The 26,638-nt window shown below is 36.5% G+C and overlaps 1 long non-coding RNA gene across 1 annotated transcript in view; it reads right to left on the reverse strand.

Annotated features, from left to right (window-relative positions):
- Window positions 1–10,156: 10,156 nt before the first annotated feature.
- The window catches only part of LOC133775149 (uncharacterized), a 55,750-nt gene continuing 39,268 nt past the window's right edge, over window positions 10,157–26,638 (reverse strand). The window contains exons 2-4 of the long non-coding RNA XR_009868199.1: window positions 11,625–11,749; window positions 11,097–11,193; window positions 10,157–10,454 (exon numbers count right to left, since the gene is read on the reverse strand). This is a non-coding gene — a long non-coding RNA (uncharacterized LOC133775149). The remainder of the gene's footprint in view (window positions 10,455–11,096; window positions 11,194–11,624; window positions 11,750–26,638) is intronic.

Genomic DNA, 26,638 nt, shown 5'->3' on the forward strand with positions numbered 1-26,638 from the left:
AAGAATTGATTAAAGATTGAGATTCTGGAGATACATATAACTGTGAAACTGTATAAAACATTAGCTTCCTGCCTCACTTTCCACTCTACTTTCTTCATAAAATGAAATATTTGTGTATAGGAATCAGAAGACTCAGAATTTTCTTACTATTTGGATACTTTGATACCAATTAAAAAATACACAGTCCAGTAGTTTAAAATTTTAATAGGTAGGGACTCTAAGAAAAGGCATATTATTATTATTATTATTATTATTATTATTATTGACAGGCAGAGTGGATAGTGAAAGAGAGAGACAAAGAGAAAGGTCTTCCTTTTTGCCATTGGTTCACCCTCCAATGGCCGCTGCGGCCGGCTCATCGCACTGATCCGAAGCCAGGAGCCAGGTGCTTCTCCTGGTCTCCCATGTGGGTGCAGGGCCCAAGCACTTGGGCCATCCTCCACTGCCTTCCCGGGCCATAGCAGAGAGCTGGCCTGGAAGAGGGGCAACCGGGATAGAATCCGGCACCCCAACCGGGACTAGAACCTAGTGTGCCAGCGCCGCAAGGCGGAGGATTAGCCTGTTAAGCCACGGCGCCGGCAGAAAAGGCATATTATTACCATAATAAATTTCTATTTAGCATCTACCATGTGATTAACCCTCTGTAAACAAAAAGTCATAAGACATGGAAATGCTGTAAAAAAATAATGTTCGTTTGAGGTTATTGTGTGATATCTATAAATCACTTATTTTTTTTTGTTTTGTTTTGGCAAAGCAAACATTGTACAATCTTTGATGCATGACATCCAACATTTTTATTTAAAAATTAAAAGACCTATCAAGAAATTATTTTGTCCTCTTGACATGAACTAATTCACGAGAGTGATTCTTTAATCAGTTGACCAATTGGTTGGCAATGTAAAAACTGAGCTTTGCCTAGAATATAGAATAATTTGTCAAATCAATCAAATCAGTAAAAATAAAAACTTCCAAAAATTTCCAAATGGACAGGGGAAATTATCCCCCTTCAACACACACATTTTTCAATCTGCTATTTGGGTACTACAGGAATATTCTGTTCATGTCTTTTAATGTTTTGAGATATGTCTTACTTTCTTTTAATTAGGGAGGATTTTATGGGAGGAGATGGGTTTTATTTTTCTGATGAAAAGTTCTCAGATACCTTAAACAGAAGAAAGATACTGCAGAATATATGAAGGTGAAAATCTGTAAAGACAGAGAAAGGACTTGAGGGGAACAATCATCTTTCTGTAAAGTTTATCTACAGGGATTCAGTATGAATCCCAGAGGAAGGAGGCCGAAAGAATAACATCAAATTGAATATGGAGAGAATTCTGGAGATGAAGTTCTCAGGCTTTCTGTATTGGACTGATAGAGATCATATCAGAGTTCTAAGGGGAGAGAGGTGGTCAGATTTTCAATACTGATTAAGAGACGGCAGTGGATAAAAATAACTCTCCTTAAACTTAGAAAGGTTTTTTTAATCATCTTTTTTTGTTGTTTATTATCTGAAGAGTGCTATTTCTAAAGTTTCAACTTTTTGATTCATGTTTATACTGTTGTTTAAAACTTTACCAAGACAGTAATTTGGTTAAAGTAGATTTTTTGTGGTTTAAAATCCAATTATTTCAATGGAAAAATAAAAGGAGAGAGTAGGGGAAAGGAGTGTAAGAAAAACAGAACCTGAACTGACAATCAGTAATTCTAGAAAAACTCATGAGGAGAGACCAAATCGGAGAGATTAAAAGAAATTAGATCTCCCTGTGAAAATGTCTTTCTCTCCTAACTAATAAAAATAGTCTCTAAAATGACCTTATTTAAAACTGGAGCTTCCAGGACTCAGACGTTTGCTTCTACATTATTGTGTATTCATTAACTTTATAAAATCTAGGGAAAAGCATGCTAAAGAATTAGTTTACACTCCACTAAACAGAAGGTGGCTGAGCTAATGCAATCTTTGTCACTGAAACAGATTCTGAACTGGAGTTGTTTGTTATTGTTTTGTTTTCCCCTAATAAACCAATTTTATGGGAAATCATGAAATGTAAAATTTTTAAATTTATTTTAAATGTACAGGCTTCGCATGTTGATTAAAGAAACCTAATTTGTCTTCCTATAAAAACTGAGAGTAAGTAGTGATTTTAAAATCCCAGAGAGGTAACAAATTTCTCTAATGTACTAAATAAATCTACCCAGGGGATTGCAAATGTAAATCAATTTCAGCTTACTTCTTGACTCAGACAAGCCTCCACATATTATTCAATAATTGCACAGCACTTTGTACTAGACACCTGTTTTTGACAATTTTTGAGATTTATAAAAAATGACCTGGCAACTTCATCATTATGTGGAATCTCTTTCACGCTACATGTGTGAAAATAAGCTAAGATTCCTTAATCAGGATGTCCGCTTAACTTAAAACAAAGTAAGGGCCAGGGCTTCCACATATGCTTGTTCTTAATTCACTAACTCCTGTAGTTAAAATATTGAACACCAACCTCTTTGGCAACATGGCATGATGAGTGCTCAGGACATGGATCAACCATCCACTCCAGTCTTGGATCATATTTTGAAAATGTTACATATTTTAAAAATGTATTTACTAACTTGAGAGTAAGAGAGACAGATATGATATGATATGATATGATAGCTAGATAGATAGGTAGACAGACTCAGAGAGAACTCCAGTTTGCTGGTTTGCTCCCTCAAACACCCACAAAAGCTGATGCTGGACCAGGTCTGAAGCTGGGAGCTAGGAACTCAATCCAAGTGTCCCACATGAAAGCAAAGGGCCTAATTAATTGAATCATCACTGCTGCCTTCCAAAGCCTCCAATGGCAAGAAGCTGGAGTCAGAATCCAGAGCCAGGAATTGAACCCAGGTACTCTATTATGGGATGAAAGCTTCTTTACCATTAGGCTAAATACCCTCTCCCTACTGTTCATATTTTAAAGAGATTTAGATTCATTATTGCTTCTCTACAGATGAATACTGACCTACCATTCACTTTCTTAATTTTCATGAATTATCAATTCAAGTACTTTCTTAACTTATTACTTTTTGTTATTGTTTCACTTGTCTTTTGTGGAATCTACCTGCATCTTTGTATTCCTCTGTGTTCCCCATATTTATGTTTGGTGTCATTGTGAGTTGGACTTATTCAGCAATCCTTGACAACTCTTATTTACCTCTTTATCTGATACAGAAACTGAAGAGTTAAAGTCTCAGTTTCCTACATTCCCTAATATTTACAAGTTTTAACTATGAGAAAACAACCAAAGAAATCGCCACACATCATGCCTAACTTCACTGGCAAACTGAACCTACTCCTGTAGCCACCTCACAAATTGAATTCGTAGTTTCTGAGGAACAATAAACTACTGTTATTTTTAAAGTCTCTGTTGATCTATTTTCACTTTATTTGCAAGGCAGAGACAGAGATGGAGATTGAAGTAGCCAGGACTAGAACCAGGCACTCTGATATGGCATGAGGACATCCCAGGCAGCAACTTAACATTGGTGCCAAACACCTGTGACAACTATCCTTTGGGTCACTGTAATTCAAGTTTTGGTTAGAAAACATCCAACTTATATTTCTGGGATGTTGAATCATATTTTTAAAAGGAAAATGGTGCACCTACTCAGATTATCACAATACATTTATGAACTCAACTTCACAGGGTGTTTGGTGTTGTCTGGCAATCTCAGTCCTTCCTTTTTCTTCTCAGTATTTCTAAGTCTCCAGAGAGGCTGTTTTAAACCTTTTCCCTTGTGTTATTGTTGGAAATCAATAATTTTCCTTCCTAATTTATAGAGAAAATAGAAGCTGGATATCTTTTACCCACTATAGTTTATCTTCTGTTCCCTCCCTTTTGTCCTTCCTGGTTTCACCAAGCATGTTTCTTGGTCCATGTGCTAACATCAGTTTAATAGTTACTCACACTCTCCTTCTGTACAGTTTAGCCCCTACTGCCTTTAATCCCCAGATTCTTTCCTAGCATTCTCGTCATAGTTTTCTTATCCTCTATATATCCATTTTAATGTTGGTATTTAGAGGTTTGTCATTATGTCTTGTTATTTTCTCTTTCTTCCACCTATATTTTTATTTGCATCTCTTTCTGACTGCTTACAAGAAAGTCTCAAAGGCACTTCAAGAGCAATCTGTCCAAACTGAAATCAGAGTTTATCTTCAGTTCTTTTGCTCCCTCAAATGTCACATGAACTCAACTTCATGTGGACTCATCTAGTTATGTCAGTTCTATTACACAAAATTCGTGGGGATCTGGATTCTTTTCTTTGAACTCATTGACACTTTCTAGAATCAGCCATCATATCCCTTTAGATGACTATGATGGCCTCTTACCTGGACATTCCTGCCCTGATTTGTTCACATCCTGCCCATTCTCCACCTTCCACATAAAGTGACCTTTCTGAAACATGGTTTGAATGGTTTGACATTATCTCATTCCCCTACTTAAAGTTTAAGTGATTTTTCAATATGAATTCTTAATAGAACAGGCAAATTAAAAATATCTCTTTTCTGTTAAGCCATTCAGGCTCGTCACTTGTTCTTCTCATATTAACTTTATATGTAAATTATATATAGGTTATATTTATATGCTTGATTTTTATATACTTGATTTATCAAAACTTCCATCTTAACTCTTCCAAGAATCCTGTGCTAAATCCTAAATTTGCTTCATTTTCCCTCTTTTTGCTCAGTGTATTAACTCTTCTTTTTGTTTGGAAGGATGAATTTAAAAGTTCTAGGTCAGACTTTCAATTTTAAAATTTCAGGGCTTATAAACAATATGTAATGCAAATATGTTCAAAATAAAGGGAAGTGGGTGATTTAAGATGATATTCATGATTATTTGAAATCAAAGTAAGCTATCAGAAAAACGTAACTTTTCACCAAAGCTGCAACTTTATAATTTTATAAATAAATAATAAAATTTTTTGATACATTTTATTGATTAAAATAGCAATTATTTTGATAGAAATTTTAAGTTGATATATAGTAAGGCTTATTATCCCATTAAAATATGCATGACATGAAAGATATGATATTAGAATTAAAGTATTGAGAAAGTGATAAAGGGAAATATCTGCATAAAATTAAAGATAATGTCTGGAATCTATCGCTATGCCCAACCTCCAGCCCACCTCATTCCTGGTGTAAATCACTGAAATTGAGATATTATGTATCAGCAAGTCCAGTTCTTTATCTCTTATATTTTCATATTTTTGAGCTTGGGGAAAGAAGAAGTTAGGAAATGAGAGATAAGATACCATTTATCAAAAATACCAACCTCAGTCACTTTTGAAATGAGAAATTTCTAACTGAGCTTGAGTAGAATGAAATGATATAACATCATTTAAGCCAGGAGACTTGAAGCCTTGGAGACCATGCTTTAATGTATTCAGCTGCATTCCATTATCTTCTGCTTGAGGCTCAGCCCTGTGGACTTCTCTATTATACTCTTCATTAAAATCTATCACTAAGACCTTGAAAAGAAATACCCTTGCTATGCTTTTAAATGAATACATTAAATATGTTCAATGACCCAAGGAAAGTGTTCAAGATTATCTGGAATTAGAATGAAATGAATCTTTCACTTATATAGATAGCACTAATGACTCTAAAAAGCATTTGTGTATTTCAGTATGTGCTGATCCATTGTATACAGATTTATATATTTATTCTTGAGTAAATAAGACAATAAATATTTATTGGCTGGTATATGCTCAGCACTGTTTATCATGGTAAAGAATACAGAAAAAAACTGTAAAATATTGTCTGGCTATTGAAAACAAACCTAGGACCATATATTCGAGTGTTAAATAGTTCAAGGTTGCATCATATTTAAAGATTTTATCTGAAAATTCAGGGGAAAGACCAGCCACTTTCAGTTCTAAGCAGTCCCCCTAAAAGACAAATATCTTGTCTTCTCTGATAACGTGGTAGCTAATATAAAATACAAAAAAGTATAAGAACGAAACTGACATTTTATGATTTGATTATTGCTTATAGCCATTGTCTATACTCCTGTGGAACAGCAGTCCTTCTACATTTTACTTATTGAACATTATCATTAGTGGTGGATTAAGTCTATGATAATAAAGTAAATTGAAAGTATGGCACTGCAAAAATTAAGGTGGAAAAGAAAGGAAGGAAGGAAAGAAAGAAGAAAAGGAGATTGAGGGAGGGAAGGAAGTATGATTATCTTCTTAGAATTACATCTATGAAATATATGAAATGTGTTCTCTGTAGTTAACAAAAATGTTTCAAAAAATAAAATGAGACCTAGAAAGATTTAAAAAAAGACCAAGAAAGGTAAAATTTAAGTTTTCAAACAGTTCATGAAAAATGAATATTATAAAACAACTATGCATGAATTTTAAAATTTTTTGCTCCAAAATAAGTTTACTTTTAATCCCACTTCCAGTGAACATTCTGAGGTATCCTTGTATTATCTATATGCATTATTTACTTAATTCTGTCAGAAAGTCTGAATTTGCTATGCTATTCTCATTTGCATAGAAAGTTCCTGAAAGATCCTATGTGCATATAAATTCTTAAAACTGAGGAATTTAGACCCTGTGTTTTGGGATTCTAAACTCTCTTTTTCATAGCAAGAAACTTTGTATTAGCATATATTATGTGCAAAGTACACTTACATATTTTATTGTAATTAATTTTTAAATGAAAGAATACCTGTCCCTCTCCCCTAATAACCTAAAAGTTCCAGTGCATTTAAGCAGTCATTTCATGGTATAATCATACAAATCATTAGGAGTTAAAGCACATTAATTAGTTGCGTGTATTTGTAGCAGCAAATGCTTTTTATTACTGCCTCTGTTCTAGTTCTTTTATATAAAATATTTAGTTAATCAAAATAATGCTAGAAATTAAATATAGAACAATAATTAACACTTCCTATGTGCTGGGCTCTGTCTTGAGAGGCTACTATTAACTATATTTACTTACAGCAACTTCCTTTTTCTACAGAGGAGACATTCCAAGAACCCCATTGGATGCCTGAAACTGCAGATAGTACCAAACCCTAAATATATACTATACTTACTCCTATTCATACCTACCCATGATAATGTTGAATTTATAAATTAGGCACAGTAAGAGATTAACAGTAGTAGCTTCAAATAAAATATGATTGCAATAATAGACCAATAAGAGTTATGTGAATGGAATCCCCTCCCCTTTCTTCCTCTTTCCAAACATTTTATTGTACTAGGCTCACCCTTCATGTGATGATATGATATGGTTCAATGTGTACAATATGAGGTGAATGATTTAGGCAATTATGACATCACATTAGCTTAGGCTACTACACAAATATTATTTGAACTTTCACAAGCACTGATACTGAAACAGTATATCTTACAACCAAAATGGCTACTAAGGGACTAACAGGTAGGTAGTGTATACACTATGAATATGGTGGACCAACTGATGATTCATGTTCTGGGCAGCAAAGGACTGAAAAGCACAAGATTTCATCACACTTACTCAAAATGGTGCATTATTTAAAATATATAAATTGCTTATTTCTGGAATTTTCCATTTAATATTTTTAGATTATGGCTACAGGCACTGAAACCTTATAAAGGGAAACAGCATCTAAGAGGGACTACTGGTATTTTGTTCTCATATTAATTCTATGAGGTAGGTATGATTACCATCATGATTGTGTAGTAACTGAGGCTTGGATTAATTAAGATTGCATACAATTCATACTATAAAAATTTGTCACTGAAGTCCATATACACAACCACTGTATACTGCCTCTCACATATTTCGTTTCACAATGAAATATTTAGAGAGTAAAAAAGTCAAGGAGTTTGTTCGTTAAATGATGATTAAGGAGTATTCTTTGATTGGCAAAGGAGCTGAGATGTTGGAAAGGAGTGACATTCAATAGAAAGTCAGGATAAGCAAAATCATATCTTTGAATAGAAACACCCTTCCCCAACTGCATACATTAAGACTATATCCCCAACATACTTCTTAATTTATACTGATTTGGTCATGATCCCTGAGATTATCAATATCTATTTAGTTTAACTGTCAAGACTGAAAATTTACATTATCTGTATCAATATAACTTTACCATGTATTCTAAGAAATTGTATATGAATGGCTTATGTCACCCTTTGCTTCACAAAATTCCTCAAAGCCATGTGTAGGTAAATTTACTTGAATTATAGAAATGAATGGGTCAACTATGGTTTGAATATGTTTTGGTCCTATACTCATGCAGATGTTCAAAACCTAAAGTCAAGCATTAATTGTACTAAGAGAATGCAAACCTAACCTAATTCTGGAGATTAGGAGGTGGGACTTGTGGGAGGGCCATAGGTCAATTGAAACATGCTGTCAGAAGTCAATTCTTACAAAATTATTAATTCTAAAAAGCTTGAATTGGATCCAGCCAATGTCTCTGCTCCCTGGATCACCACCTTTGTCCTTCCTATCTGCCACCCTCATCAGAAAACCAGTGATGTTTCTAAGTCTTGGATTTGAAACTCTAAAACTGCACTAAGCTATCCTTTTCTCTTTAAAGAATTGGATAGTTATGATATTCTCCTGTAGTAAAAAAAAAAAAAAAGCTGGCAAATACAGGCCCCCTTTTCAGAATAGCTTACCCATCTAAACTAAAAGCTTTCTATAAAACAACTCTTACTTGTGAAAAAACACTTCAAGAGTTTTACCTAATTATGTCCATTAATCCTAAACAATTATATGATGAAATGTACCTATCTCAAACACATCTTTGCATTGAAAATTCCTCCTGAAGTTATTTAGTCCTCAATCCTCAAATCCTGTAATTACTCATCTCAGATAATCCCTTTTAAAACCTTTTACAATATTTTTATTTACTTGAAAGACATACAGACAGATAGGCAGGCAAAGAGGTCCTGTCTTCTGCTCCCCTTTTCAAATGTTTGCAATAGCCAGGGCTGGGCCAGGGCAGGAGCCATGAGAAAGGGATACAGTATTTGTCTCCCATGTAGGTGGCAGGAACCCAATGTCTCTGGGTCTGCATTGGCAGAAGACTCAAGTCAGGAGCCGAATATTGAATCAGACATTTTGATGTCACATGTGCACATCTTAACCACTAGGCCAAATGCCCACTCCTCAGATCTTCCCTTTTGAAACATGAACTAGACTATGGGTGATGTTCTTCCTTACTGCAGCTTTGCTTAACTCTGAGTTAGTCTGTGGCCTTTTGGGAGAGTGGGCAGTTGACAGAAGAACCTAAGCACTTCACCACCCACACTTCACATTTAGCAGACCTATATGTAGGTTGGATGCATTCAGATTAGGTTCAATGAATAGAATACCCAAAAATAGCCAAAGCTGTCCACCAGATCATATTCCTTTCCACTGTTAGAATGTATGTGAACACACACCTGCCTGCCTCAATGCCTGTTCAAAAGAGATAAAAGGGGAAGAGTACATTGAATAATTGTAAGAGAGATCCTTCCCTAGAATTCCAACTTCCTCTTCCACAAAATTTTAAGATGAATGTTATGGCCTTTGAAGTATTAGCAAGTATTCCATTCCCACAACTTCATGAACCCTAAAAATACTCTTTTACTGCAGATGGGTGTCTTATCTATAGGGGATGTAACCAAGAGAAAATTTTTATCCAAGCACTTAATAGGCTCACAGAAGTCTCTGCCAAGAAAGAGAAGGAGTTGTACTCTGAGTTCAATGTGGCCTAGAGACAGATGCTAAAATGTGTCACATGTTCAGTAATATTTGGCATATCATTACTTACTTCTCTAATATAGCTAGAGACAGGGAATCTTTATATTTTTGGAGCAGCACATAATTTTTATCTTGGGATATAAGTACCAGAGAGTATAGGATTATTGGCAAATATATTTGGATTCTTTTGCATAGTAAAAGAATGAAAGAATAAAATGGATAATCTAAGAGCATATGAATTTGCAAAAACAAAGGGTAGAGAGAATCCCTAATTGTGATCTTCACAGAATATTTAGAATAATATCACATGGCCCCTAATAAAATTGTGATCTATCAAATAAGGAATGAAAACCTTTCTTATTCAACATTGAAGTTGTAATTTTTTTAAAGATTTATATTATTTATTTGAAAGACAAAGTACAGAGAGAGGCAGAGCCAGAGAGAGGGAGAGAGAGAGAGAGGTCTTCCATCTGCTGGTTCACTCCCCAAATGACCACAATGGCCAGAGCTGAGCTGGCCTGAAGCCGGGAGCCGGAGCTTCTTCTAGGTCTCCCATGCGGGTACAGGAGCCCAAGGACTTCGGCCATCTTCTGCTGCTTTCCCAGGCCATAGCAGAAAGCTGGATTGGAAGTAGAGCAGTGGGACTTGAACCAGCGCCCATATGGGATGCCAGCGCTGCAGACCGAGGCTTTAACTCGCTGTGCCACAATGCCAGCCCCTAAAGTAGTCATTAAAAAAAAAAACTATTATTATTGGTCTATGATTTTAAGATAAACAGCTTCTGCACAATGTGCTAAGTGCTGTGAAAATGTCAACCCACAGAGACAATTTCATTTTTCCTTGTACACATTAATCTTTCCATATTACAGTTGAAGAAAGTAAGTTAGTGGCTTTCCAAAGGTCACACATCTTAAAGTCCTGAGTAAATTTCTTGGTGGTGTTTCCATAAAAGTTTCTTTGTAAGATTTTCCCTTCTTCTCTACAAGAATAATAACAAACATAGTCATTTCTTTTCTAATTCTGGAGGTTGGGTATTGTTTTGTTAGTGATTTGATGTCTTTTTTTGAAGTAATGAAACATACTCCAGCTTTCTGTCCTTTTGAAGGCAGTTAAGTATCTTCACAAGGAACTTTAAGATTATTACCTTTATTTAATTTGCCTCTTTATCCATCTTCTTAAAGTTATTATTTCATATAATTACTTGGGGAAAAATTTTCCAACACATCTTGGATATAGCATTGTTCCAAAGGAGGAATAAATTGGATTTCATAAACAAAAACTAAATTTCCCTTTTTATTTTCTTGCAGTATATTTTGCATTGAATATCTCAAACCTACTGAACATCACATGTTAACAGTACATTGTTGTTTACTCTGGTGATGGCATGGCTGACTGAGAGTTGTAGTTTGCTGTCACTGCCCAACATCTTAAGAGAATATTGTGCTTCAAATTGTTGCCTAGAAAAAAATCAAAGTTGAAGATTAAAAGTTATAATTTGTACTGAATTCACATTACTTTTGCACCCATGAAGTACAAAAAGTCATAAATTTATTGTAACTTGAAAACCCTCTGTAGATATCTTCTATTGTCATATCATCAAATTTAGTAATCTTTTATTCTGAAAAGTTTAATCTACTCTTAATTCTATATAGTGTAATTTTTCATCTCAGAGAGCATAATATTGGCAATGTGTTTTATTTCCCTACTTAACATGTTTTAAACATATGGAATGCAAAAGTAATAACATATTAGTATGCTGTGATAATTATAATATCTATGTCATCTAACAGATACAGTTTTGTAGAGCACATTTCTCTATGGAGGAACAGGGGGAAATAGATTTTTTAAAAACTTTCTATGCCAGTCAATATTAACTGATTTTCATTACCTTTTATGTTGCACACTTCAGTTTACAGTTGGTATTCCAGGCCCATAATTCCTTATATGAAATTGTTCAGGTTCAGTATGCCTCTGAACTCAGAAATCTTCAAGTTTGGAATCTGGGACATCTCCCTGTGATAAACAGTATTAATATTTCTTCAATGAAGTCTACACATAGTGAAACAAGTAAAGGTCATAGATAACCTCATGTAAGTTGTGGTTAGGTTTGTGGACCACAGGTTCAGGACAAGTCAGGTTTTTCCTTACAAATAAGAAAATGTTGTTTTCAGTGGTTTTGGGTTTTCAGTGATTAAAGGATAGTGTGCCTGTGCTAACTCAGTTTTAACAGGAAAATTTTGGCACTCAGAGTGGTTAATATAAGTTAAAGATACAAATTTTAAATCCAGACCTGTCTTGATCCAGAGATTATTCTTGCCATTGAAACTACACAAAGGATTTATGGAAATTTATTCTTTAAGAATCATTTGAGAATCAGGTTATCCAAGGGACCCTATAATAAAAGCGTTCAAAGATTAGCTATTATTTAATCATTATTTTTAATCCTTTGAACATTTTCCCAATGTGATCACCCATTACAAAATCATGGAGAAGGTTATTTATCCATGTTTTAGAAGTTAATTTATGTTCAATAAATGAAAAATTTATATGCTTTCCCAACTTATCTAATTTCAAATTAACTCAAGTAGATGTTAGGTTGCTTTGACACAGAAAGTTTAATTTTTGATTAGATTTGAAAGACCCATCAAGCTATTATTTTCATGGTAATCCATGTGAGCTGATAATTAATTATGGTTTACATTCATATCTATTTCTATCCAACAAAGACCTCACTTTTTCAAGCCTTCAAGAGTGTGTACATTATTAACAGGTATTAACTGAATACCACTGGCATGATGACAATGCAGTTTTGCCTGAGCAAAAAAATGCTGGCGAAATACTGCAAATATTCTGGGATGTTGCTCAGCCAGAACTTTGACTTGGGTTTTTAGAAAAACATGATGTTATCCTGAATACCAGATGCTGCGTGCTAAACTTTTGGACCAAGTAATCTTTTATTGGAAGGCCAAATATAGTCCCCATGTGTTGCAATAAGCCAGAATTTTCTACACTCTACCCTTAGGTGAACTTCCTCTGTTTATACCACAAACAAAGATACATAGAGCAATTCTAGTGGAATGCTTTAAACTGGAAATAAAGGACAATATTTTTACTGTGTTTAATGTAATCTTAAGTGAAATTCATGCCATAATTTCTGAGTAATGGATTCTAAAAATCACCATTAATTTTTATTCCTTTGCTGCCATCCTTAGTTAGTGAGACATCTTATTATAAAATCATTCATTATAACACGATTTTACTCAATTGTCCAATTAGATCTAGCAAATCAGTTTTCACTGCACGCAGAAATGATGTAACTATTTGTAGCCTAATAATTTTAAAAATAACTTTTAGTTGGGCGTAGCTAGTCCTTCACTGAGACATTTTGATAATTTAAAAAATAAACCACTTAGTAAATTAATAATTGACAAAAATTCAGAAAAGTAGAATGAATATGAGTTTTAAAAGATAAGAAATATTGCATGCCTATTTTTCATTTTTGATAGAATGTTATAATTGGAAACTATGGAAAGTAATATAAAACTGATTTATTTAGTGAGAGAATTGCTAAATTTAAGAAAAAATCAATTAGATTCCATTATGATATTTCTTGACTGATTTTAATATAGTTAATAGTATTAACCTGAAATATAAACACTGTGTTTTCAGCTGGAAATTTCCCCCAATAGGTTTTAAATATAAATAGTCTTATACTTATATTGATATTTTAAACTTCTAAAATATCAACTGGAATTTTTTTAATATGCTGACAAAATCACTTTGGTCAGAAATCATCGGGAATTTTCTGTCAGGGCCAATGTAATGGCATCTATACTACACTTAGTATAATTTTTCTATTTTTCTTTATTTTTTTAAGATTTACTTATTATTTTGAAAGAGTTATACAGAGAAGGAAGGAGGAGGGAGTCTTCCATCCTCTGACTCACTCTCCAGATGACTGCAATGCTCAGTGGCCAGGGTTGAGCCAGGCCAAAGCCAGGAGCTTTATCCAGGTCTCCCTCATGGGTGGCAGAAAACCAAACACTTGGGCCATCTACTGCTGCTTTCCGAAGGCCATTAGCAGGGAGCTGGATCATAAGTGGAGCAGCTAGGGAACAATCCACACCTGTAAGGCTTGTGGGTGTCCTAGGCAGCATCTCCACCTGCTATGCCGCAGTGATGACCCTAGCATAATGTTTCTTTAGTTCCTCCTCTAATAATCAGAACAGTGTATATCTCCACTATCATTAACTAGTGTCAAATACTCTGCAAAATATTGTTCAATGTGTCTTAACATGAAATATTCATGGCCATTGATGAATACTTATATAAATATTTAGTTTATTTAGGAACATTTCTCACTAAGAAATAATCGATTCATGGTGTCCAAAATTTATATTCATGAAAACATCATTTTTTGGGCTGGTGCTGTGGTGTAGTGGGTAAAGCCATGGACTGTGGTGCCAGCATCCTATATAGGCACTGGTTTGAGTTCCTGCTGCTCCACTTCTGATCCAGCTCCCAACTAGTGTGCAGCTGCTGATTGCCCAAGTACTTAGGCCACTGTACCCACGTGGAAGACCCAGAAGAAACTCCTGGCTCCTGGCTTTGGACTGGAACAGCTCTAGTTCCAACTTCATGGTTTTTGTTTGTTTGTTTGTTTGTTTGATTTTGTTTTTTTAAGATTTATTTATTTACGGCCGGCGCCGTGGCTTAACAGGCTAATCCCCCACCTTGCGGCGCCGGCACACCGGGTTCTAGTCCCGGTTGGGGTGCCGGATTCTATCCTGGTTGCCCCTCTTCCAGGCCAGCTCTCTGCTATGGCCTGGGAAGGCAGTGGAGGATGGCCCAAGTCTTTGGGCCCTGCACCCGCATGGGAGACCAGGAGAAACACCTGGCTCCTGGCTTTGGATCAGCGAGATGCGCCGGCCGCAAGGGCCATTGGAGGGTGAACCAATGGCAAAAAGGAAGACCTTTCTCTCTGTCTCTCTCTCTCTCACTATCCACTCTACCTGTCAAAAAAAAAAAAAAAAAAAAAAAGAAAGAAAGAAAGATTTATTTATTTACTTGAAAGAGTTACACAGAGAGAGAAGGAGAGGCAGAGAGGTTTTTCATCCTCTGGTTCACTCCTTAGTTGGCCACAACGGCTGGAGCTGTGCCGATCTGAATCCAGGAGCCAGGAGCTTCTGACAGGTCTCCCACGTGGGTTCAGGGGCCCAAGGACTTGGGCCATCTTCCACTGCTTTCCCAGGCCACAGCAAAGAGCTGGATCAGAAGTGGAGCAGCCAGGACACCAACCGGCGCTCATATGGGATTCCAGCACTGCAGGCCATGGCTTTACCAGCTACGCTACAGCACCGGCCCCCCAACTTCATAACAGAAACCCTGGGAAGTACTGGCGATGACTCAACTATTTTTGTTCTTGGAACCAACTTAGGAGACTTGGATTGAGTTCTTGGCTCCCAGCTTCAGCCGCACAGCTGTGTGGGCATTTGGGTAGTGAACCAATAGATGGAGGATCTCTTTTCTATATTTCCCTACTCCTACACACCTCTCTCTCCCTCTCAAATGAAATAAACTCAAATATCAAAGATATAGGACTTTATTATAGAGCAAATAAGCACCATATATCAGTTGAAGGTTTCCAACAAGAAGTGGAACAATAATAAAAAGAAAACTTAATAAATTTTTGTTTTGATTGGAAGACTTACTGGATACTGCTGAGAAGATGGTCAGAATCCCAACACATTACTTAGGATGATTATCTTGTGATAACTAACATGGAGCTAGTACCTAGTTTTTAGATTTGTTTGTTGAGAACTTGATTACCTGAGTTACTTTAATTCAGAAGGAGGAAACTAATTACTGGGGCTGTCTGCACATTAATATAATCATACAACAAAGAATATACAGAGAATATTTAAAGCCAATTTATTAATTTTCCAAGGGAGATTTACAAAGATTGGGAATAACTCTACTTTATCAACTGTAAATTAGAATATAATATCTTCCTTCATATTTCTCTATAACCCTCAATTGATTTATTCAATTTCTCCATAAGTTTGAATAGCACATCGTATTTCTTTCCCAATACTTGAGACCTCTTTAAAGAAATCAATTTTTTTTTTCATAAAATTCACTGAATACAAATTCTTTTCTAGTTTGATTGACTTCAATGCCTGGAATATATGTTATTGAGTAAAATGTTTGACATTACAATATATTTTTAATTTGGATGAGTCTACCTTGAGCTATCTCTTGCAGTTTAATCCAAATAAATATATGCTAGGTACAACTCCACTGCACAAAAAATGAATATAATTTGCAGTGTCATCTTTAAATATGATGGAATGTAAAGTGCAATGATATCTGAATATGAAATGTTACAGTAAAGACTGCTTCTGCCACTCAACATTTGTCAGATACTGGACAATTCATTTACTGTCTAGGGCTCTTTCTTCAGCCATGAGTTGGAGGATATTATACAATGTATCTTACAGCATTGTTTTAAAATTCAAGTTATATTAGACAATTATATAAACATACTTTTAAAAATATAATTTCAGGTTGGAGTAAGATGGTAGCTGAATAAGCATTCCAGTGATCATCTTCACACAAAGATACCAATTAAGGCAGATATTCATGCACCAAACCATCTTTACAAAACTTGAAACACAGCATTAGATGACATTGTAAATCCTGGTTTTGGACATGGTCCTATGGGCTTGTCTCCTGGCCTATTTCTGTAGACTAAACCTCTTTACCCTCCTTAGGTAGATGACATTGGTCCTGCCTCTACCATGCCTTACACTTGGACAGACATTGGATAAAGACTGCAGTTCCTGGGATACAGGGCAGAACAATGATGATAGGACCTTGCATTGAAGTTCAGTGCTGCATCTGTCATAGCAAGACCCAGCACAAGATAGAGCCCAAAGACCCCATCTTCAGTCTAGAGTTCACAGACCAAAGATCTAGACCTGTATAAGAATTAAACAAAGACTCTACATCGTGGTGGATGAACTCATGCTTTAGCCTGCATCATCTGCAGCTGTGAACATGCCTGGTACACACCCATAATAATGCCTATGACTTTGCTATTGTGAGATTCAGTTGTGACCCAGTTTAGTGGCACATGGGTGGCCAGAGGACTTCCATAGAAATGCCTCTTTCAGCTGTCCCTCAAACTCAATCACATATCAATGAGCAAGTCACATAGATTTCCATTGTTAGGGAATAGGGACACTTTTCATTACTATGAGGAAATGCCTCATGAAGTAGGCTGCCATATAAAGAAAAAATATTTGGGCATATGGATATGTAGGTTTACAGTCTAAGATTGGACCATCTCCATTGGTTTGCCTATGATGAGGATGCTCTGCTAGCAGAGTTCCATGGTAGTACAAAATATCACAGTACAAGAAACAGAGAGTGCATGTATCTTTATGTCTAATACTCATAAAGCCACCAGGATTTAATCATAGGACTTCAAATTTAATGATCAAATCCAAACTAATCACCTCCAAAGTCTCCACCTCCAAACATCATAATTGGTTTAAATTTCCATCCTATTATTACTATTAATCTAAGACTCTGGGGACTGAATTCCCAAGTTCAGGAGAGGAGGAGAAGTTCAAACCAGTGTAGGAAGGAAAGTAAGCATAGGGTTATCCTTTGACATCAAGTACCAGGCTGATAACACTTAACAGTCAAAAACTAACAATTGCTCAGCAAATGGAGCCTCTAGACTCACTGTGGTGTCTAGCGGAGAGCTATGGCCCAACTTCATTAGACTTATATCATAACCTACATCACCTGTAACCCTTTGGCCTCAGTCTGAGGCTGAGTCTGTCCCATCAGCAGGCAGCCATAGGAACTTGGGTCCGGGTCCTATTCTCATGATGAACTAATTTCAATGGGTTGTAGGCTCCAGATATGTTCTAACATTGCAGCATCAATAGCCCTCTAACTTTCTATTTGATTCCTTTCCCCAACCCTGGGCTCCACAACACAGAGAACAATTGTGTATGTGGGGAAATCAAAGAGAAATGAATGACAAATCATTGCATAGGAGAGATGGACAGAATTCCTTGATGCCTGACCACAAACCGGAGTCTGTTTTAAAGACATCTGGGCTTAGTATGGCCCCAGGTAGAGGCTTACAGGGATGGACTACCCTTTAGAGATACTCCTTATTTCATTCTGTACAACATGTAAACTGCAGACTTGGGACAAACTAGTAAAGAGACACCCTTTAATGATGAAACAATGACAACACATCTATAGCAGACTTGTGGCAAATCTGGATGTTGTGCACCATCTATGGCTGCTAAAGACAAAAATCTCTACAGGCTCTAAGAAAATAAGTAGACTTCACAGAATTCATGAAATGACAGACAAATTCAAAGCCAGGTAACCAGGCCTGGAATAAATGCCTAATTTCTCTATGCACAGAAGATGTCATATGCCAATACGCTTCAGAAACTTTCAGGAAACCATGATCTAAGATAACAAACAACATACGATGCCAAAATCAACCATATAGCAACTGATATCTGCAAACATTTACATAGAGAATTCAAAATAGCTATTTTAAGGAAATTCAAAGAGCTTCAAGAAAATATAGGTAAGTGCTTCAAACAAACAAACTTAAAGTAACTTTAAAATTAAATAAGAGTTCTTGAACTGAAAAGTACACTGAGCAAAAGGAAAGCATAATAGGAAGCATCCTTGGAAGAATAGATCAAATAAAAGAATTAGTGAGCTCACAGAAAGGCTATTTAAAAATGCAAAGTTTTAAAAGAACAACAACAACAAAAGAATAGAGAATCAAGTAAAGTGAAGAAAGTTTAAGGGAAATTTTTGTCAGCATTAAAATACCAAATATCTGAATTACTGTGATTCAAGGAGTTAATAATATCAAAGTGCAAAAAACATATTCAAAGTGATGATAAGAGAAAAGTTCCCAAACAAGTAAAAACATGCATCTATCAGTTACAGAAATGTCAAACGTCACCAGGAAGATTCAGATGAACCACATATACCCCAAGAAATATTCTAATCAAACTTCACAAGTTTAAAGATAGAGCATTTTCAAAGTTAAAAAAAATTAAAAAGAAAAAGAAAAAGAACTAAAAACCACAAAATGGTGCCTCAGTTCACCCAACTAGATACTTTTCAACAGACCCTAACAGGCCAGAAGGAAGTTGGTTGAACTTTACACAATGACAAAACTAAAACAAAAAGAACACTATACCCAGGAATGTTGCCTTTTATGAAAGAAAGATAAAGAAAGAAAATGCTGAAAGAGTTTATTACAATCCTACCTGCCCTAAATAAGAAATGTAAAAAGCAGTGGCCACTTTGCTTATCAGTTAAAATGCCTCCATTTGGGGTGGGCATTTTACCCCAGCAGGTAAAAGCTGTCACTTGGGATGTCTGCATCCCATACAGAAGGTTTATTCCAGTCCCAGATCTACTGCTTCTGATCCAGCTTCCTATTCATTCATTCCAGAAAGCATTAGATGATGATTCAAGTGCTTTGGTTCCTGACACCCCTGTGGAAGACCCAGATGGAGTTCCAGACCTTTGGCTTTGGCCTAGCACAGCCCTGGCTGTTGTGGACACTTGGGGAATGAATCAGCGGAAGGAAGATCTTGATCTCAAACTCCCTCTCCCTTTCTGTGTCTCTACCTTTCAAGTCATTTGGCCTTTCAAGTAAATGAAAATAAATAAATATTTTTAAAAGATACCTGCATCTGGTACCACTATTTAATACCTGGCTCCAGCTTCTGAGCCCAGCTTCTTACTAATGCAGAGTTTCAAAGGCAATGGTGATGGTTCAAGGAATTGGGGTCCTGCCACTCATGTGGGAAACCTGGATTGTGTTTTTGGCTTTTGACTTCAGCCTCATACAAGTCCCAGTGGGCATTTGGAGAGTGAATCATCAACAGAGGGGCTCTCTCTCTGTCTTTTGGTCTGTCTCCCAAATAAATAATTCCTTCTTTAAAAAAAAAAAAAAAAAGGAATGCCAAAGGGAGTTCTTCATACTGAAAGTAAATGCTACCTAACAAGTAAGAAGAAAATATCAAAATAGAGAAAATTGATTGGTAATAGTAAGTATACAAATTTAGAATGCTAGAATACTGTAAACATGCTGTGTAAATCACTCATTTTTTGCTGCAAACAAGCTTTTTAGTTTAATAAAGTTCTATTTATCTATATTTACTTTGTTTCCTGGGTATTGGGGTCTTTACCAAATAATCTGTTTCCCTTACAACATTCTAAAGCATTTCCCTATGCTTTCCCCTTGTTTTCTCATTTCAAATCTTACATTTAGGTCTTTAATCCACTTTGTTTTGATTTTTATATGATGAGAAATAGGGTCTAGCTTCATTCTTTAGTTGGTGAATATCCAGTTTTTGTCAGCATCATTTATTGTAAAGACTGACCTTGGGACAGATGTTGCAGTCCAGCGGGTTAAGTGACCACTTGGGATGCCCACAGCCCATATTGGAGTACCTAGGTTCAAATCCCACCTCTATTTACAGTTTCCTGCAGCTGTGCATGGTGGGAGGCAGCAGATGATGGCTCAGGTATTTCATGAGAGAGCTGAATGGGGTTCCTGGCTCCTGGTTTAAGCCTTGTTGAAGTATGGCTGTGGTGGGCGCTGGAGAGTGAATTAGTAGATGAATGATACCTCTCTGTCCCCTCTCCCCCTTTCCTTTCTCCCTTACTCTGCCTTTCAAATACGTTTTTAAAATTAAGCATTCAAAAAAAAAAAAAAAAAAAGTCCACGCCAGCGCCGGGCTCAATAGGCTAATCCTCCACCTGCAGCGCCGGCACACCGGGTTCTAGTCCCGGTCAGGGTGCCGGATTCTGTCCCGGTCGCTCCTCTTCCTGTCCAGCTCTCTGCTCTGGCCTGGGAAGGCAGTGGAGGATGGCCCAAGTGCTTGGGCCCTGCACCTGCATGGGATGCCAGGAGAAGCACCTGGCTCCTGGCTTCGGATCGGCGCGGTACGCCGGCCACAGCGGCCACTAGGGGGTGAACCAAAAGCAAAGGAAGACCTTTCTCTCTGTCTCTCTCACTGTCCGCTCTGCCTGTCAAAAAAAAAAAAAAAGTCCCACTACATTTTCTTAGCACCTTCATCGAAGATCAGCTGGATGTAAAGGAATTTTTTATTTTTTTGGACAGGCAGAATTAGACAGTGAGGAGTTAGACAGTGAGAGAGAGACAGAGAGAGAGAAAGGTCTTCCTTCTGTTGGTTTACCCCCCAAATGGCTGCTACAGCCAGGAACCAGGTGCTTCCTCCTGGTCTCCCATGGGGTGCAGGACCCAAGCACTTGGGCCATCCTCCTCTGTACTCCCGGGCCCCAGCAGACAGCTGACCTGGAAGAGGGGCAACCGGGACAGAATCCGGTGCCCCAGCCGGGACTAAAACCCAGGGTGCCGGCCCCGCAGGCAGAGAATTAGCCGACTGAGCCGTGGTGCTGGCCAGGAATGGGTTTACTTCTTGACTATTCTCTGCCATTGGTCTACATATGTTTTTATTTTAATACTATGCTGTGTAAATTACTACAGTTTTGTATATTTTGAAGTCATATTGTATAATATCTCCTCCTTTGTTTTTTTGGCTCAAGATGGCTTTACCTATATGGGAATTTTTGTTGTTACATGAGAACTTTGGAATGTTTTTTCTACTAATTCTGTGAAAAATGTCATTGACATTTTGATAGAAATTGCACTAAATCTGTGGAATACTTTGAGCAGAACACTTTAACAGTATTGATTTTTCCCAGCTGTGAACAGGAGATGTCCTTCCATTTCTCTATGTACTCTTCAATTTCTTTCAAAGTTTTGTAGTTTTTATTTTAGAAATCTTAAACCATTTTGATTAAATGTATTCCCATATGTCTTTTCCCCCTAGCTGTTGTAAATGGAATTGCCCTCTTGATTTCACTTTCAAATAATTTGATTTTGGTGTACTGTAGTGCTTCTGATTTTTGTATTTGGCAGCTGTGCTGAATTTATTTGTTCTATAGATTTTTGTTGGTGTCTTCAACATTTGCTGTATGCATGACGATGTCACCTGCATACAGCAACAAATTTAACTCTTCCTTTCCAGTTTGAATGCTTTTTACTTTTTTCTCTTTTCTAACTGTATTGGATAGGACTCCCAATACTACATTCAACAACAGTAATTAAAATGTGTTTCCTTATCTTGTTCTAGATCTCAAAGAGAAGGCCTTTAACTTTTCCCCATTTATGATTTTTTTTTTCAAACTTTTATTTAGTAAATACAATTTTCCAAAGTACAGTTTATGGACTACAATGGCTTTTTCCCCCCATAACTTCCCTCTCACCCGTACCCCTCCCATCTCCTGCTCCCTCTCCCATCCCATTTAGGATTATGTTAGCTGTTGCCTTGTTATATATATTCCATACAAAATTTGTGCAGAGGTTTTATCAAAAATAGATGTTGAATTTTATCAATTGCCTTTTCTGCATCTTTTGAGATATTGATATAATTTTCATTCTTCATTTTCCTGATATGGTATATCACATCTACTGATTTGTATATGTAACTTTCTAGATTTTATTTTTGATAAGATTTATTTTATTTATTTGAACATCAGAGTTATGGAGAGAGAGGGAGAGAAAGGGAGAGAGAGAGAGAGAGACAGAGAGAGAGAGAGAGAGAGAGAGAGAGAGAGAGAGAGAGGTTTTCTATCCATTTATTCACTCCTCAAGTAACCACAGCTGTCAGGGCTGGGCCAAGCCAAAGCTAGGAGCCAGGAGCTTCTTCCAAGTCTCCTACATGGGTGCAGTGGCCCAAGCCTTGGGCGGTCCTCTGATGCTGTCCCAGACACATTAATAGGCAGTTAGATTGGAAGTGGAGAAACTGGGACTCAAAGTGGTACCCATATGGGATGCCAATGCTACAAGACAGTTTAATCCTCTACGCTACAATGCCAGCCTCCTTTATTTTAATTTTTTTAAAACTGTATTTATTTGGAGAGATATATTAAGGGAGAGAAGCATACTTCCTATCCACTGGTTGATGTCATAATGCCCTGAAATCTGGGCAAAATTTTTGAGCCATCACCTGCTGCTTCCAAGCCTGCACCTTAGTATAAAGTAGAATCATAAGCAGAACTAGGACTCAAACTCTGGTATTCCAAAGTGAATGTGGGCATCCCAAGTGATATCTTACCTGTTGCACCAAATACCTACTCCAGTTTGTGAATGTTGAACAAGCCTTGCATTTAGAATTGATCCAATTTGATCATGCTGATTATCAATTGGGTCTGGTTTGCCTTATTTTGAAGATTTTTTATCTATGTCCAAAGACATTGGGCTGTAGCTCTCTTTTTTGTTGTGCTATTGTCTTGTTTTGGTATTAGGGTAATATTGACCTCATAACATGATTTTGGAAGAATTCTCTCCTGTTTTAATTTTGTAATAAATTAAGGTGAATTTGCATTAATTTTCCTTTAAAAGTTTGATAGAATTCCATAGTGAAGCCATCTTGCATGGGCTTTGCTTTTCTGAGAAAATTTTTACTAGTGATTCAATCTCACAAGTGGTTATTGAACTGTTTAGATATTTTATTTCTTCATGGCTTAATCTTGTAAAGGTGTATGTGTCCAAAATGTATGCATTGTGTGTAGGACATCAACTTTGATGGTGTATTATTTTTCATAATAATCTCTTGATACATTGCACTTCTGAGGCCTCAGTAGAGGTTCAGCAACAGATTGAGATATTTGTTTTTTGTTTACTTGCATATTACATGTAAGCACTGATTGCTATAAGCTTCCCTTAGGATTTTTGCTGAAGCTTATGTGTTTTAGCACATCAAATTTTCATTTTCATTTGTTTCAATAATTTAAACAATATCCTTCTTAATTTCTTCCTTGGTATATTGGTTTTCAGGACTAAGTTATTTAATTTCCAGATACTTGCGTAGTTTTCAAAGTTTTTCTTGTTATATATTTCTAGTTTTATTGCACCTTGGTAAAAATACTTTATATTTTCTGGTCATACATGTATGTATGTATAAATAGAGAAAATATACATAATATGATTTTAAAATGAGAATTAGATCTCAATAGATCTTTTCAAAAGAAAACATACAAATGGTGAACAGGTTCATACATGCTCAATTGCCAATTCTCAGGGAAACACAAATCAAAACCAAAATGCGATATCATTTCATTTCAGTTAGGCTATTATCCAGAGGACAAAGATAACATTTGCTGAAGAAGATATAGGAGAAAAAGAAACCCTTTCATATGGTTGGTGTGAATGTGAATTGATATAACCATTGTGGAGGCATTAGGTGATGCAAAAGTATTTGGGCTACTTTCACCCATGTGAGAGACCCAGATTGCGTTCCTAGGACCCATCTTCAGCCTGGCCCATCCCCTCCAAGTGCAGGTATTTATGGAGTGAACAAGTGGATGAGAAATTTCTTTCTCTATCTCTGTATACCTTTGAAATATCAATCAATCAATAAATAAACATTAGTTTTAAAATTTATGGTGGAAACATTAAAAATCCTCTCTTCTAGCTTTTATGAAATATACACATTGAAAATTCTTCTCTTGACATAGCTGACGTGGGTGAAACAATTTTGATACCCACTAAACCGAAAATTTTTTCAAAGATTAATTTTTAATTTTTCAGTCAGAGTTGCATAAGTTGAAGCAATTGAGACATCTGTGGTATTGGCTATTATTTCTGTCATTAATCATCAGTCCCATTCAATTAAGACACTAATAAAATTGGTTTTTCCTTGCAAATTGATGTAGATGATTTACTGCTGTGGCTTCATCTTCCACATCATCTTGTCCTTTCTTAAAAGAAATTACCCATTTATAACTTGATGATTTCCTTGGCATTGTCTCCCTGAACTTTTTGTAAAGCAGTAATGATTGCATCATTCTTCCACCCAAGTTTCACCATAAAGTCGATGTTTGTTCTTTCTTCAATTTTAGCAGAACTCATGCTACTTGATGGGGCTCTTTTCAAACAACTTTCTCACCCTTAGTGCTGCCAACTAGATCATGTTCATACATGTTTTCACAAGTTAGTATGAGTTCATTTTAGTGCAAAAAATTGAAATCCGTGCAGTTATTTCATCATATGTATTTATCATGAATTTTTTGATGACATGCTGTAGAAAGTTTCTGTGGTAATGAAAGATATTATGTTAGAAGTCATTAGGACAGCTTGATATTTTGATATTGATATATATATTTTGAATTTATTTCTTTTTAATTATCTTTGTTTTTTAACTTTTAATGATGATATATATCTTCATTTTATTTGAAATATATATATAGAATATATATACATATAGAATATATATATATATATACATATATATATATAGAGAGAGAGAGAGAAAGAGAGAGAGAACCTTCCATCTTGTTTACTTCCCAGATGCCTTCAACAACAAGGGCTGAGTCAGGCTGAGGCTAGGAGCCAAGAACTCAGTCTAGACCTTCTATGTGGGCAGCAGAAACCCAAGCGCCTGATGCATTAACAGATGCTTCCAGGTGCACACATTAACAGAGAACTGGATCAAAAGCATCGAGGAGCTAGAACTCAATCCAGGCACTTCACATTTGGTGAGAACATCCCATGAAGCATCTCAACTGCTGTACCAAATGCCTTCCCTGATTTCAATGTCTTTGGGACTTTCGTCCATCTTCCAGTGCCAACTTTTTCAAAGTGCCCTGAGTTTCCTCCATGTGACGTGAGGCCAGCTGTGTTCCTCTGTGGGATGTCACTTGATCAAAAGGAATCCAAGGAATTAGAGTTTCTCTCCTGGGCCGGCGCCGCGCTCACTAGGCTAATCCTCCGCCTTGCGGCGCCGGCACACCGGGTTCTAGTCCCAGTCGGGGCACCAATCCTGTCCCGGTTGCCCCTCTTCCAGGCCAGCTCTCTGCTGTGGCCAGGGAGTGCAGTCGAGGATGGCCCAAGTGCTTGGGCCCTGCACCCCATGGGAGACCAGGAGAAGCACCTGGCTCCTGCCATCGGATCAGCGCGGTGCGCTGGCCGCAGCGCACCTACCGCGGCGGCCATTGAAGGGTGAACCAATGGCAAAAGGAAGACCTTTCTCTCTGTCTCTCTCTCACTGTCCACTTTGCCTGTCAAAAAATAAAAAAAGATAAAAAAAAAATAAAAAATAGAGTTTCTCTCCTAATAATAAATAATAATAAAATGGAATAATCAGGAAACAATTTCAATTTCCCAGAGAATAAATTCCGAGGATGGTATTATGTCACTAGGGCAGACATAACAAAATGCAATTGCCCTAAATTACCATGATTCAACTTTAGATTTTTCAGCTTTACAATGGGATGAAATAAATACATACTCAGTAGAAACCTTATTTTGAAGTTTGAATTTTGATCTTTTTCCAGACTAGCAATATGCATTATGGTATTCTCATACTGGGCAGTGGTAGCAAGCTGCAGCTACTGTTTAGCTATGCAATCATGAGGGCAGACCACTGATAGTCTACAATGTACTGTATTGTTAAGCTACGGCATTTGGTAGGATAGGTGCAATAAATGCCCTTTTGACTTATGATATTTTCATTCTACAGAGATTTATTGGGATATAAACTTTCTGAAGTCAAGGAGTATCTGTACCACAGACTCAAAACAATAAAAATTAATTTTCTTAATTAATAATGAAAACTAATTCAGTTCTGGAAGTTGATAGTCCAATATCAAGGTTCAACAGGTTAATTTTCTCCTGATGTCTCTCTCCTAGGCTGCAGATGGCCATCCTCCCACTTTGTTTTCCCAGACCTTTTCTCTTTGTATGGCTCCCTGGTATCACTTTTTATAAAGACACTTCTCATAATGGATTAGGGTTACAGCTTT

Source organism: Lepus europaeus, chromosome 16, assembly GCF_033115175.1.
Source record: "Lepus europaeus isolate LE1 chromosome 16, mLepTim1.pri, whole genome shotgun sequence".
Taxonomy (NCBI): Eukaryota; Metazoa; Chordata; class Mammalia; order Lagomorpha; family Leporidae; genus Lepus; species Lepus europaeus.